This window comes from Rattus norvegicus, chromosome 20 (assembly GCF_021556685.1).
Source record: "Rattus norvegicus strain SHRSP/BbbUtx chromosome 20, alternate assembly SHRSP_T2T, whole genome shotgun sequence".
NCBI lineage: Eukaryota > Metazoa > Chordata > Mammalia > Rodentia > Muridae > Rattus > Rattus norvegicus.
The window spans coordinates 46,040,774-46,051,768 of NC_141553.1; the positions used below are offsets into that span (position 1 = coordinate 46,040,774).

General features: G+C 44.9%; 1 long non-coding RNA gene across 2 annotated transcripts in view; it reads right to left on the reverse strand.

The window, feature by feature from the left end:
* The window catches only part of LOC147998718 (uncharacterized), a 33,848-nt gene extending 24,366 nt beyond the window's left edge, over nt 1-9,482 (reverse strand). For both annotated transcript variants that reach the window (XR_015645889.1, XR_015645890.1), the window contains exons 1-2: nt 9,429-9,482; nt 2,695-2,860 (exon numbers count right to left, since the gene is read on the reverse strand). This is a non-coding gene — a long non-coding RNA (uncharacterized LOC147998718). The remainder of the gene's footprint in view (nt 1-2,694; nt 2,861-9,428) is intronic.
* Nucleotides 9,483-10,995: the final 1,513 nt, after the last annotated feature.

Genomic DNA, 10,995 nt, shown 5'->3' on the forward strand with positions numbered 1-10,995 from the left:
TGGACTGGTTCATTCGCAACAGCAAATGGAAACTAGGAAGTACATATGGCTCCTTTAGCCAGAGAATAGACTGTTGTTAGAGTTGACGAAGACATCACACGAACAAGGAATGAAGCTGGGGTTAGTCATGGTAGCACACACCAGAAATACCAGTCACTCCGTGGGTTAACCTAGGAGGAGGGCAGTTGAGGCTAGCCCTGTTATTTTAGCAAGACTCTGTCTCAGAATTAAAAAGAGGGCCGGAAGCTGCTGGCTGGAGGCTGGGGCCTTGTGGTACAGCTCAGTGTTAGAGCATTTGCAAATAACAAGAAAGAGACAGGGAGGAGGAGGAAAAGGAGGAGGGGGGAGGAGGAGGAGGAGGAGGAGGAGGAGGAGGAGGAGGAAGAGAGAGAACTGTGCTTTACAACATCAGTAAAATCTACTTGAAGTGGGCTAATGTCTTAGGCACACATCTGAAAAGAAAGCCAGTTGAATAAAATATAGTGAAAAGTCTCCAGAAAGACCGTTAGCTATTTTCGTCATTACTATAACGAAATGCCTGACAGAACAACTTGAAAAGAGGAAAGGTTTATTTTGGCCTATGGTTCTAGAAGGTTCCATTCTTGGTCACTTGGCCCCATGTGCTTGAGCAGAAGAGATAACGAGAGGGTCCCATGACTGAGACCTGTTCGCATCCTGGCAGGTGGGAAGCAACGAGAGGAGCCGAGAAGGGAGCCAGGGCCGCAGCATCCTGAAGGACTCTCCCTCAGTAATCTACTTCCTCCAACCCTGCCTTAGAACATTCCAAAGTATGGGGACCACATACTCAGCATGGGAACCTGTGTGTGTGTGGGGTGTGTGGAGAGGCACTATATGTTCAAATCGTAACAAACACCCAAGACCCAAGTAACAAGAGAGAAGATACATGCATTTCACTTTGTAAAAATTCAAGATGTCTACGCATCAAATGACCCAATGGGGAGTCAAGGGCAACAGTGAAATACAAAGATAGCTACAATGTGTCTGGTAAGGGATTAATGTCCGTACCATACAAACACATACTATAATTCAACAACAAAGAAAACAGGAATTCCATTCTAAAAATGGGTAAAGTAGTTGATTAGATACTTCTCCCAAGGAGGAATAATCCAAATGGCCCTTAAGCATATGAAAAGATGCTTTAATCCAGAGGCTGTCAACCTTCCTTAGGCTGTGACCCTTTGTTACAGTTTCTCATGTTGTGGTGACCCCCCCTCCCCAACCATAAGATTATTTTGCTGCTACGTCATACTGATTTTGTGAGTGTTATAAATTATAATGTAAATATCTGATATGCAACCCTTCTAGGGTCACAACCCACAGGTTGAGAAACACCCACAGGATAAGTGTTATGGAAAACATGAAAAACCAATGCTAGACAGGGTGGAAAGCTCCTCGAACCGCATGTTCTGTTGATAAGAATGTGATAAGAATGTTGAAAAGTTTTGGGTTGAAAGTTTTGCAAGAAATACAGGCATGGGAGAATGGAGCAGAGACTGAGGGAATGGCCAACCAATAACTGGTCCAACTTGAGGCCCGTCCCATGAGCAAGCACCAAATCCCTAACACTGTTAATGATACTCTGTTATGCTTGCACACAGGAGTGTAGCATGACTGTCCTCTGAGAGGCTCCACCCAGCATCTGACTCAGACAGGTGCAGACACCCACAGGCAAACAGTGGATGGAGCTTGGGAACTCTTATGGAAGATTAGGAGGAAGGATTGAGGGCCCCAAAGGGGAGAGGAACTCCACAGGGAGACCAACAGGGTCAACTAACCTGGACCCTTGGGATTCTCAGAGACTGAACCAGCAACCAAAGAACAAACATGGGCTGAACCCAGGCCTCCCTGTGTGTATGGAGCAGATGTGCAACTTGGTCTTCATGTGGGTCCTAACCGAATGGAACAGGGGCTCTCCCAAAAGCTGTTGCCTGTCTGTGGATGTGTCTTTCCAGCTGGGCCACCTTGTCTGAGCTCAGAGGGAGAGGATGCACCTAGCCTCACAGAGACTTGAATAACCAGGGGGATACCCAGTCCCCCCCCCCCCCCGCACCTATTTAGAGGAGAGAGGGAGGCAGGTGATGTGGGGATTGTGGGAAAGGGTGGCAGTGAGTGAGATAAAAGTAAATGAAAAAAAATTAAGTTAAAAAAATGTGAAACGATGCAGAGGCAACGGAAATCAATGTGGCGGGTTCTTTTTTTTTTTTTTTTTTCTTTTCTTTTTTTCGGAGCTGGGGACCGAACCCAGGGCCTTGTGCTTGCTAGGCAAGCGCTCTACCACTGAGCTAAATCCCCAACCCCAATGTGGCGGGTTCTTAAATTTAACATAAGGTGGGTCTCTCAATTAAATTAAATGTGGGTTCTTAAAAACTAAACATAAATTTACTACATGACTCAGCAAAGCAGTGACACAAACAAGCACGTTTATACACTCACGTCCATGACACTGACTCACCACGGCCAACCTATGCTTGTAATCCAAGTAGCAGTGGTGGATAAATGAATGAGACTATGGTATTATGTATGTGTCTATACATCCACGCCCATACTTATATGCACATACACATTACATTCTGTCTCTGGAAGGAAAACACTCCTACTCCGTGGGCTACCACATGGATACTTTTTGAAAATGCCCACAGAAGACTCTGCTTTGATTCCATGCATACGAAATACCTAGATCGGTCAGATGCACGAAGACAGGAATGGTCGCCACAGACGACGGGAAGAGAGAAAGGGTGATCTTCCTTTAGTGGGTGCAGATGCTGACAAGGTTCGGAGACCGATAACGGCGTTGGTCGTGGAGCAACGTGGAGGTGACTGCTACAACTGAGTTTTACACCTGGAAGGAGTTTAAATATTGTTTATATTTTGGCTACATACATATTGTTACATACGTTTCTAGCCGCACGATATGACATTTATAAGACAAAGACAGAGATTCGAGTAAGTGGATAGATGCATCTAGTGTTAGTAAACCTGCAGAGGATATAATTCTATTTTACATTGCCGGTGGAGATACGGAAGCAAAATAAATCAGCCAAGGTCTGGAATGTGAAAATACCCTTTCTCTTCATTTTAACTGACAAGGCATCACTATGATATGCAAAGATTGAATGGAAAACAAATGCATAAGAACGCTATTTACAAAAAAAAAATGTATTCTACTTACGAAAGAATGCTACAACAAGGGGCTGGGGATTTAGCTCAGTGGTAGAGCGCTTACCTAGGAAGCGCAAGGCCCTGGGTTCAGCCCCCAGCTCCGAAAAAAAAGAACCAAAAAAAAAAAAAAAAAAAAGAATGCTACAACAACAACAACAAAAACAAACAACTCCCCCCTCCCCAAATAAGAATGTCTTAAATGTCCAAACCATAGGTTTGGTTTGCTTCAGGCTTCAGTAAGGTACACCATCTATGACATAGAATTAAATGCATTGGTTAAAAATGGTATTTACATCGTTAATCGCAGCACTCAGGAGGCAGAGGCAGGGGGATCTCTGTGAGGTTGAGGCCAGCCTGGTCTACAAAGTGAGTTCCAGGACAGCAGGGCTATTACACAGAGAACCTTTATCTCAACAAACAAACAAACAAACAAAAACAAACACACAGATAGACGACATTTAAAAGACATTTAAATGAACCAGAAAAGCACAGCACAGCGAATGAAAGCACAGGTCGCAGAAAAGTACAGATAATATCCAAACGGAGGACAGCGACTGAGCCATTCTGCTGAACCTTGTGATTTGACAGAACTGCTGGAGATCCAGCCACCCTGTCTGCTCCCCAGGGAGATGAGAGGAAACCCACCCCTAGCATGTCTGCCGGCGTACTCGTATCGGGACTGCCGCGTAACACACGAACACCCAAAAGATGCTCAAAACACATCATCTTTTCAGCTAAGCAATGGAGCCAGTCACTAAAGGTAGAAGAGGATGAAAATAGAGCAGGAGGCAGCTTTCTCTCCCTGCTAGTGCTTCTCCCTTTAAGATTGTTAGTGGCTCAAGCGAGCCCTTGCCTGAAGGGAAAAGTCCACCAGGATGATTGCTCATTCGTGTCATGCAGAGGGGGACATTATGGTGCTAGGGATAGGGTTTCTTTTTAAATTCTGTTTGCTGGACTGTTTCCATTAGAATATATTTGGTCAACGTTACAATGAAAATATAAGTAAATAACAAGACAATTATATCTGTTTAAACCTAAGCCACTCCCATTTCCATACATATCCAGTCCAAGCCCTTAGCCTTACTGCTGATACTCTGTTTTTATGAGATTCTGTCCTAAGATGTCTGGGGCCTGACCTGGGACATGAGGAGAGGGTTCAGCTGGCGAAATGATGCCATGAAACCATGGAGATCTGAGTATGGACCTCCATGGCCCACATAAAAAAGGGGGGTGCACAGGAGAACGGGGCTTGCTGGTCAGCTAGTCTAACCACTTCGTTGAGCCCCACGTTCGGTGAGAGATACTGTCTCAAAAATAAAGCGGAGAGTGGCATAGAAAGACAACTAACTCTACATCTGGCTTCCCTGTGCTCACCTACACAAAGGTGGATACTCTATGAGACACGTAAATACAGGCAGAATTGTGAACACTAGGTAACACTCTGTTGTCTATTTTCTTGCTGTTTAAAATACACTTCCTCCTATGTCCACGTAATTCTCATATCTACCATTTTAATCGAAATGTTGAACCAAACTAGCAATTAGGCCCATATTACCAATTATGGGATATTTCCCATAGTACTTGGCCCTCTGGTGTTTACTGCTGCTGTCAAAACATATGGAACAAAACCACCTTGGAGCAAAGCAGCATTGCCTCCAAGTAGTTCCTTGGAAAATTTCAAGCAAGGGATGAGGACCATGAAAGTGTTAATTTAACTGCTCTTACGTGACCTACATCCTTTCCAGAAAGCTCTCTAATATTCGAAACACCTATATTATTCAGTGTCTTAGGGTTTTTATTGCTGTGAAGATACAACATGACATAGTAATTCTTAGAAAGGAAAACATTTATTGTGGCTGAATCACAGTCTCAGAAATTTAGTCCCTTATCATCAGGGCAGGAAGCATGGCCGTGTGCAGGCAGACACGGTGCTGGAGAAGCAGCTGTGAGTTCTATAGTCAAACCAGCAGGCAGCAGGAAGTGAACTGAGACACACTGAGGCCTCAGAGCCCACCCCTAGTGACACACTCTTCCAACAAGGCCACACCCACTCCAACAAGGCCACACTGCCTGATCAAGCATTAACCAAGCATTCAAACACATGAGTCTACGGGAGTCATTCCTGCTCAAACCACCACATTCGTAAAATTATCTTGACCTTAGCTCTGTCAAAACTAAGGTTCTAAACACTGGCTTCTGATTGACTAGAAATATGATGATAGCAAAAGTAATTAGACTCTGAACACCTTTATTTGTATAAGCCGAACACTACTGATATTTATTTACCCTGTGCTTTGAATCTCTCTGAGTCTGATACATAGATATACACATACACACACGTACACATAAACATATATATCCTATACATATACATCCTATACACATACATCATATACATATACATATTCATATTCACATACATATATATACACATACACATATACATAATATACATATACATATACAAAATACTACATATACATCATACACATATTCATATATATCATATACATATATACATGTATATCATACACATATACATAATATACATACACATCATACATACATACACATCATATATACATACATACACATCATATACATACACATCATATACATATACATCATATACACATACATCATATACATATACATATACTACATATATGTATACTACATATACATATACTTATATCATATACATATACTACATATAAACAAACATACACATCATATACATACACATCATATACATGTACATATACACATGCACATGCACATATACATATACATATCTACCTTATAGGTTTTCAGTAGACCTTATCAATTCCTAACCTCAAAATTTGTAACTTATCATTTAAACTATGAATTATTTCCTTCCTGTTCCTGTTTCTTTCTGCTTTTACTTTTCCTTCTTTTTCTCCAGAGGCAGGCCAAGTGTAAGAGGCCCCAGACCTTAGCACAGCCAACACATGACGGAGTTACCACTCAGGCCTTGGAACCAGCATGAGGGCAGCAAGAGCTGACAGAGTGTGAACAAAGAACGACCTAGCCCAGCAACCTCTGTGCTTCTGGAAAGGTCTCTAAATGCACTAACCTTGCATTCTGGTTTCTGTAGTTCTGCTTGTGGGTAGCCATTCTTGCTAACTGAGGTGTGTCAACTGAGAAGCTCACCTTGAGGAAGGCTGAGGACTTCACTGGGTCCCAAATATTCAGTGTAGTCACTGCCAGGCTAATAATGACTTTCTATTGGCCTGAGCCATTGTCTGAGTGACATCGAAAGGATTAAAAACCCATTTGTCAGGACACATGAAGATGTATATGCTTCTGGCCAGCTAGGAAGACCTGCTGGGACTCACGCCTAAATGTGTGCTTCAGGTTAGAAGAAGCAGATGTGGAAATTCTTTTTGCTGTCCACAGAAATGGCATGACTTAAAATCCAGGGCCAAAAAAGTGGACCCTTGAGATAGAAGACAAGGAGAGAAAGAAAGAGATATTCCAGGGCAAGAAGCCATCTTTGGGCCGTGGTAGTATCTCCAGGAAAGCATCTTGCAGACCACACAGACGAGCCAGTTGTGCATCAAAGCATTCCTGGTGAGGCATTAAAAATATGAATTCCTGAAAAGCACACATGAAGTCACAAATTATGGCTTGGTGGGAGGGTGGCTCAAAGAGGGGAAAAAAGAGAAAACCACACCCTAATTAACTGTTCCTCAGACATTGCCTTTTGAGCTGTTCTGTTTCCCTTGTTTCCTGGTTCATTTATAATGGCCCAGCCGAGGGTCGTGATGGGGTCGGTCTTTACACTTGGACTCTAGAATAGACACAGTAGTTGTCTGGGGCAGAGGTGATATTTCTCTCAGCAGGGAAGGAAAAAACAAACAAACAAATCAAAACTAAAATCTGGAAAACATGCAAAGAACTATGATAATTACCAACAGTGTGTGTAGTAAAGGACACAGGACCGGGTAGGGTAGGAAGAAATACCTTGAAGGCAGAGCTAGTTAAGATAAGATGACATGAGGGAATCTCCCTGAGGAGGGACATTTGAGCTGAGACAAAGATCAGGGAAGAAGAGGCCAGGAAGAGGGAGCAAAACCCACGGCTCCCTGGGACAAGAAAGAAGCAGGGACTTCAAGAAACCCAATGACAAGAGGAAACTGAGCTCAGAGACGCAGCCAGGGGCAGGTCACAGTGGATGCCGTTTAGATTCTCCAAGAAGCTGGGAGTTAGACGCTAGAAATACGATTGGGTAAATGGGATTTCATACACTACTTAGCAGGACGTGGTAGCACATGCCTTTAATTCTAGTACCCTACAAGGAGAGGCAGGCAGATCTTTATGAACTGGGAGCCAGCCTGGTCTACAGAGTGAGTTCCAGGCCAGCCTGGTCTACAGAGTGAGTTCCAGGCCAGCCTGATCTACAGAGTGAGTTCCAGGCCAGCCGGGCCTACAGAGTGAGTTCCAGGCCAGCCTGATCTACAGAGTGAGTTCCAGGCCAGCCTGGTCTACAGAGTGAGTTCCAGGACAGCCGGGCCTACAGAGTGAGTTCCAGGCCAGCTAGAGACACATAGTGAGACCCTACCTCAACAAACAAACCAGAACAAAAATAATAAACAACACACTGCCTTATTATTCATAAACAGCTTCCTGTTTGGATCCGTTCCACACTAGACTGAGTGCATCACCTTTTGTTGTGCCCTTGCCTTAAACACGTATTTTATATCAGTAACTCTATTCCCCCACAAATTATTTATCCGACACTGTTACCAGATAAAGCAGACCAGGTTCGCTAGTCCCACCCCTCTGCCAAAGCAAACAGCACAAGCTGAGTGACACCCTCAGAAGATCAAAGCCAAGTCTCGAAGAAGACTCTGAGGCCGGAACAGCTGGAAGAAGAAGGAAAACAGCTGAGCTGCCCGGTTGGCACCAACTGAGTCACCTGGAGTCACTCTCCGACCTGTTCAGCGACACGCACGCTGTGCAGTGCGCTCCAGATGTCCCCTTTGTCACCTGTACAGCAGAGGGCTTTGCTGACGCAGCTGTCTTTGAGTCGTTCAGCTCCTCTAAGTGACTCCTTTAAATAATACCCAATACAACTCATTGGTTCACCAAGTCACTCCTCTCTTTGGTCTGTCATAGAGTGCACTATCTGGAGGGATAGTGTTTCCCCAGGAAACAATTTAATCACACAGCAGCAACCCAGTGCTCCTGTCTAGGAAAACCCTGGCTTCTCCAGTAGACTCCTCTGTTCTCCTGAAAGTGGCCTTCATCCTAGGAATTCAGGAATGAAAGGCACCCCCAGGCCATTCTGACCATACACTCTCATCTTCCTCTCCCCACCCCTCACTCCCATACCCCTCAGTCAGAGTCGCACGTATCCAAGGGCTGGTCTTGAACTCACCACACCGCTGAGAATGCCCTTGAATTCTGAGTCTCCATCTTCAGCCTCAGGAGTGCTGAGATTACAAGCATGTGTCACCTCACTGGTTCTATGTGGTTCTGTGGGTTGACCTCAGGGACCGGTGCATGCTGGGAAAACCCTCCAGCAGCTGAGCTACATCTCCAGACCCCCCCCCTTAGGCAGTTTGAAACCCCCCACCACGCACACCAAGGCACACACATGCTGTGACACCATACATGTGGTCTCCAAATCCTGTCCCTTTTCTCAACCATTTCTTAAAGTAACACATCTGCCTGCCGCCCAGGCGTGGTTATGTGTTTGTCAGTTCTCTGAGCCCCAGCTCCAAGCAAGATGAAGAGACCACTCCTCATGCACTCAGCTCCCACACTCTCCGCTGCTCTAGATTCTCTACCTGATGAGCGTCTCCAGGATTCTCCCGAGCCACCCCACTCTTTCCTCCTTGGTTCTACTTGTTCTACAAGACATGTCGCTTTCAGGACGGTTATGCAAGACCCCCTCTCTATCCCTTTTCTGTCCTTTGAAATATTTCAGCTAGTGACCCCCTCTCTTACCCTCTTTGTACTTGCAAGTAAAAGCCTCCTTTTATCCTTCAGATATTTCAGTAAGATCTCTGAAAGGAGAGGCTGCAGACCTGAGCGTTCTTCTGTCTTTCACTTGGACCAGAACCAAAGCACTGACCCTGATAAGAGCACAGATAGACCTGCATTTCTATTATGCCTCTGGCACACCCCGTCTCCACGACGGCGCAATTTACTTCCCTTCTGGAACTCTCAATCTCCTCCCCGTGTCAATCCCGTGACACAGGGATAAAGCTACCACCTACCTCTCAGGTTGCTGAGGGGATCAAATGAAACACTGTCGTTACGCCCGGTGCAGTACTTGACACGCAGCAGCGCCTTAATAAATCTGGTGATTGCCGTTATGCAAATGGAGAAGATTTACATAAGATAGAGAGGGGCACTTTGGTGCGTGAAGCCAAAAATTTAAATAGCCAAATTGGTGTTTTAAATGCACAAACTGTACCAGACAAAGAGCTCAGGAGTCAGGGACGTCAGTTAGGGAGCTATTTCCATGCTCCCCAAGGGATACAGTGATGGCAGAGACCCACGACATGGTGACTAAAGCCACGGTTAGAAGGATGGTTTTCAACCCTGGCTTCACTTTGACATCTTTGGACCCCATACCCAAGTCAATGATCTTCACGTCTGGAGGGGAGGCCCAAGCACACTGTTTGGAAAGCCTCTCATTCTTTCTATTGTGTACCAGGTTTGTACACTGGCGAGTAGAGGTTAAAGTGTTCAGTATTCAGAAGCTCCAGAGAGGACTGTGTTAGCAAAGTCTCTGGCTGAGTGGTTAGGCTGGGCAACTTTGTAGTGTCAGGAATATGTTTGGGGGATAATTCCCACAACTTCAAGCTGCATTTTGTCCAACCTCCTATTCATAACAAAAGGTTGGATGTCTGACCAAATTAATGACAAAATATCTTCTAATGAATTCTAACACTTGTTTCAACTCTAGAGAGAGGCGAATTGGAGCGAGCACTTCCTGCCTGGTGTTCCACAGCTGCCAAAGAGATGTAAGACAGAGCTTTAGGGGTCCTCCATGAGGCAGTGGCTGCAGACCCTAGTAGGAGATTGGGAAAGAGGGTTACAGATCACCATGCCCGACAGGAGCCCAAAGCAAGGCCTGCAGAGGCCCCGTTTTGTTTGTTTCTAAAGGCTCTGAGATAGATGATCAGATTAAGCTAAATGTATGATTAGGACATCAGAATAGAAGGGACCTGGAAGAAATGGATGCTTCAGAGTATCTGAGGTGTGTTGTTGTACCCTGGGTTTTTCCTCAACCCTAACCAGAGCGGTGAAGAACAGGTATCACTTCCGGATATCACTGTGAGGGAGCAAAAGTCAAATAATCTACCCAATGCTTCTCAGGTGGAACGCAAGCCCAGATTTGTTTCTCCAGTCTCCAATGTCTTCCCTACTTCCTTTTCTTTTAAATGTGTAGCCCAGGCTGGCCTCAAACTCGTGGTCTTCCTGCCTCTGCCTCCTTCAGCAAATCCTACCAGCGTGCACCGCCACCACCACCAGCATCCTTACTTCCATAACTGGACTACGTTGTACACCGAGTAGATGGCAGGTTGCCTGGTTTTTAGACTTGACAACCATGCATTCTCTTTTCAGAGAAGGACCGGGGTTTTTGTTTTTCATGAAACACATCTTGGAAAGGTTTTACTACACACATCCACCCTTTGTGATATAACTAGTTTCTGGAAAGGAACGGGAAATTGAAGCTATATCATCAACTTAGCCTCCGAGAGTATAAAACTCAGCCCTGACAGTCCAAGACCTGGGCTCACTTAGACCTCTCCATCCATAAAAAGACAGGGCCGA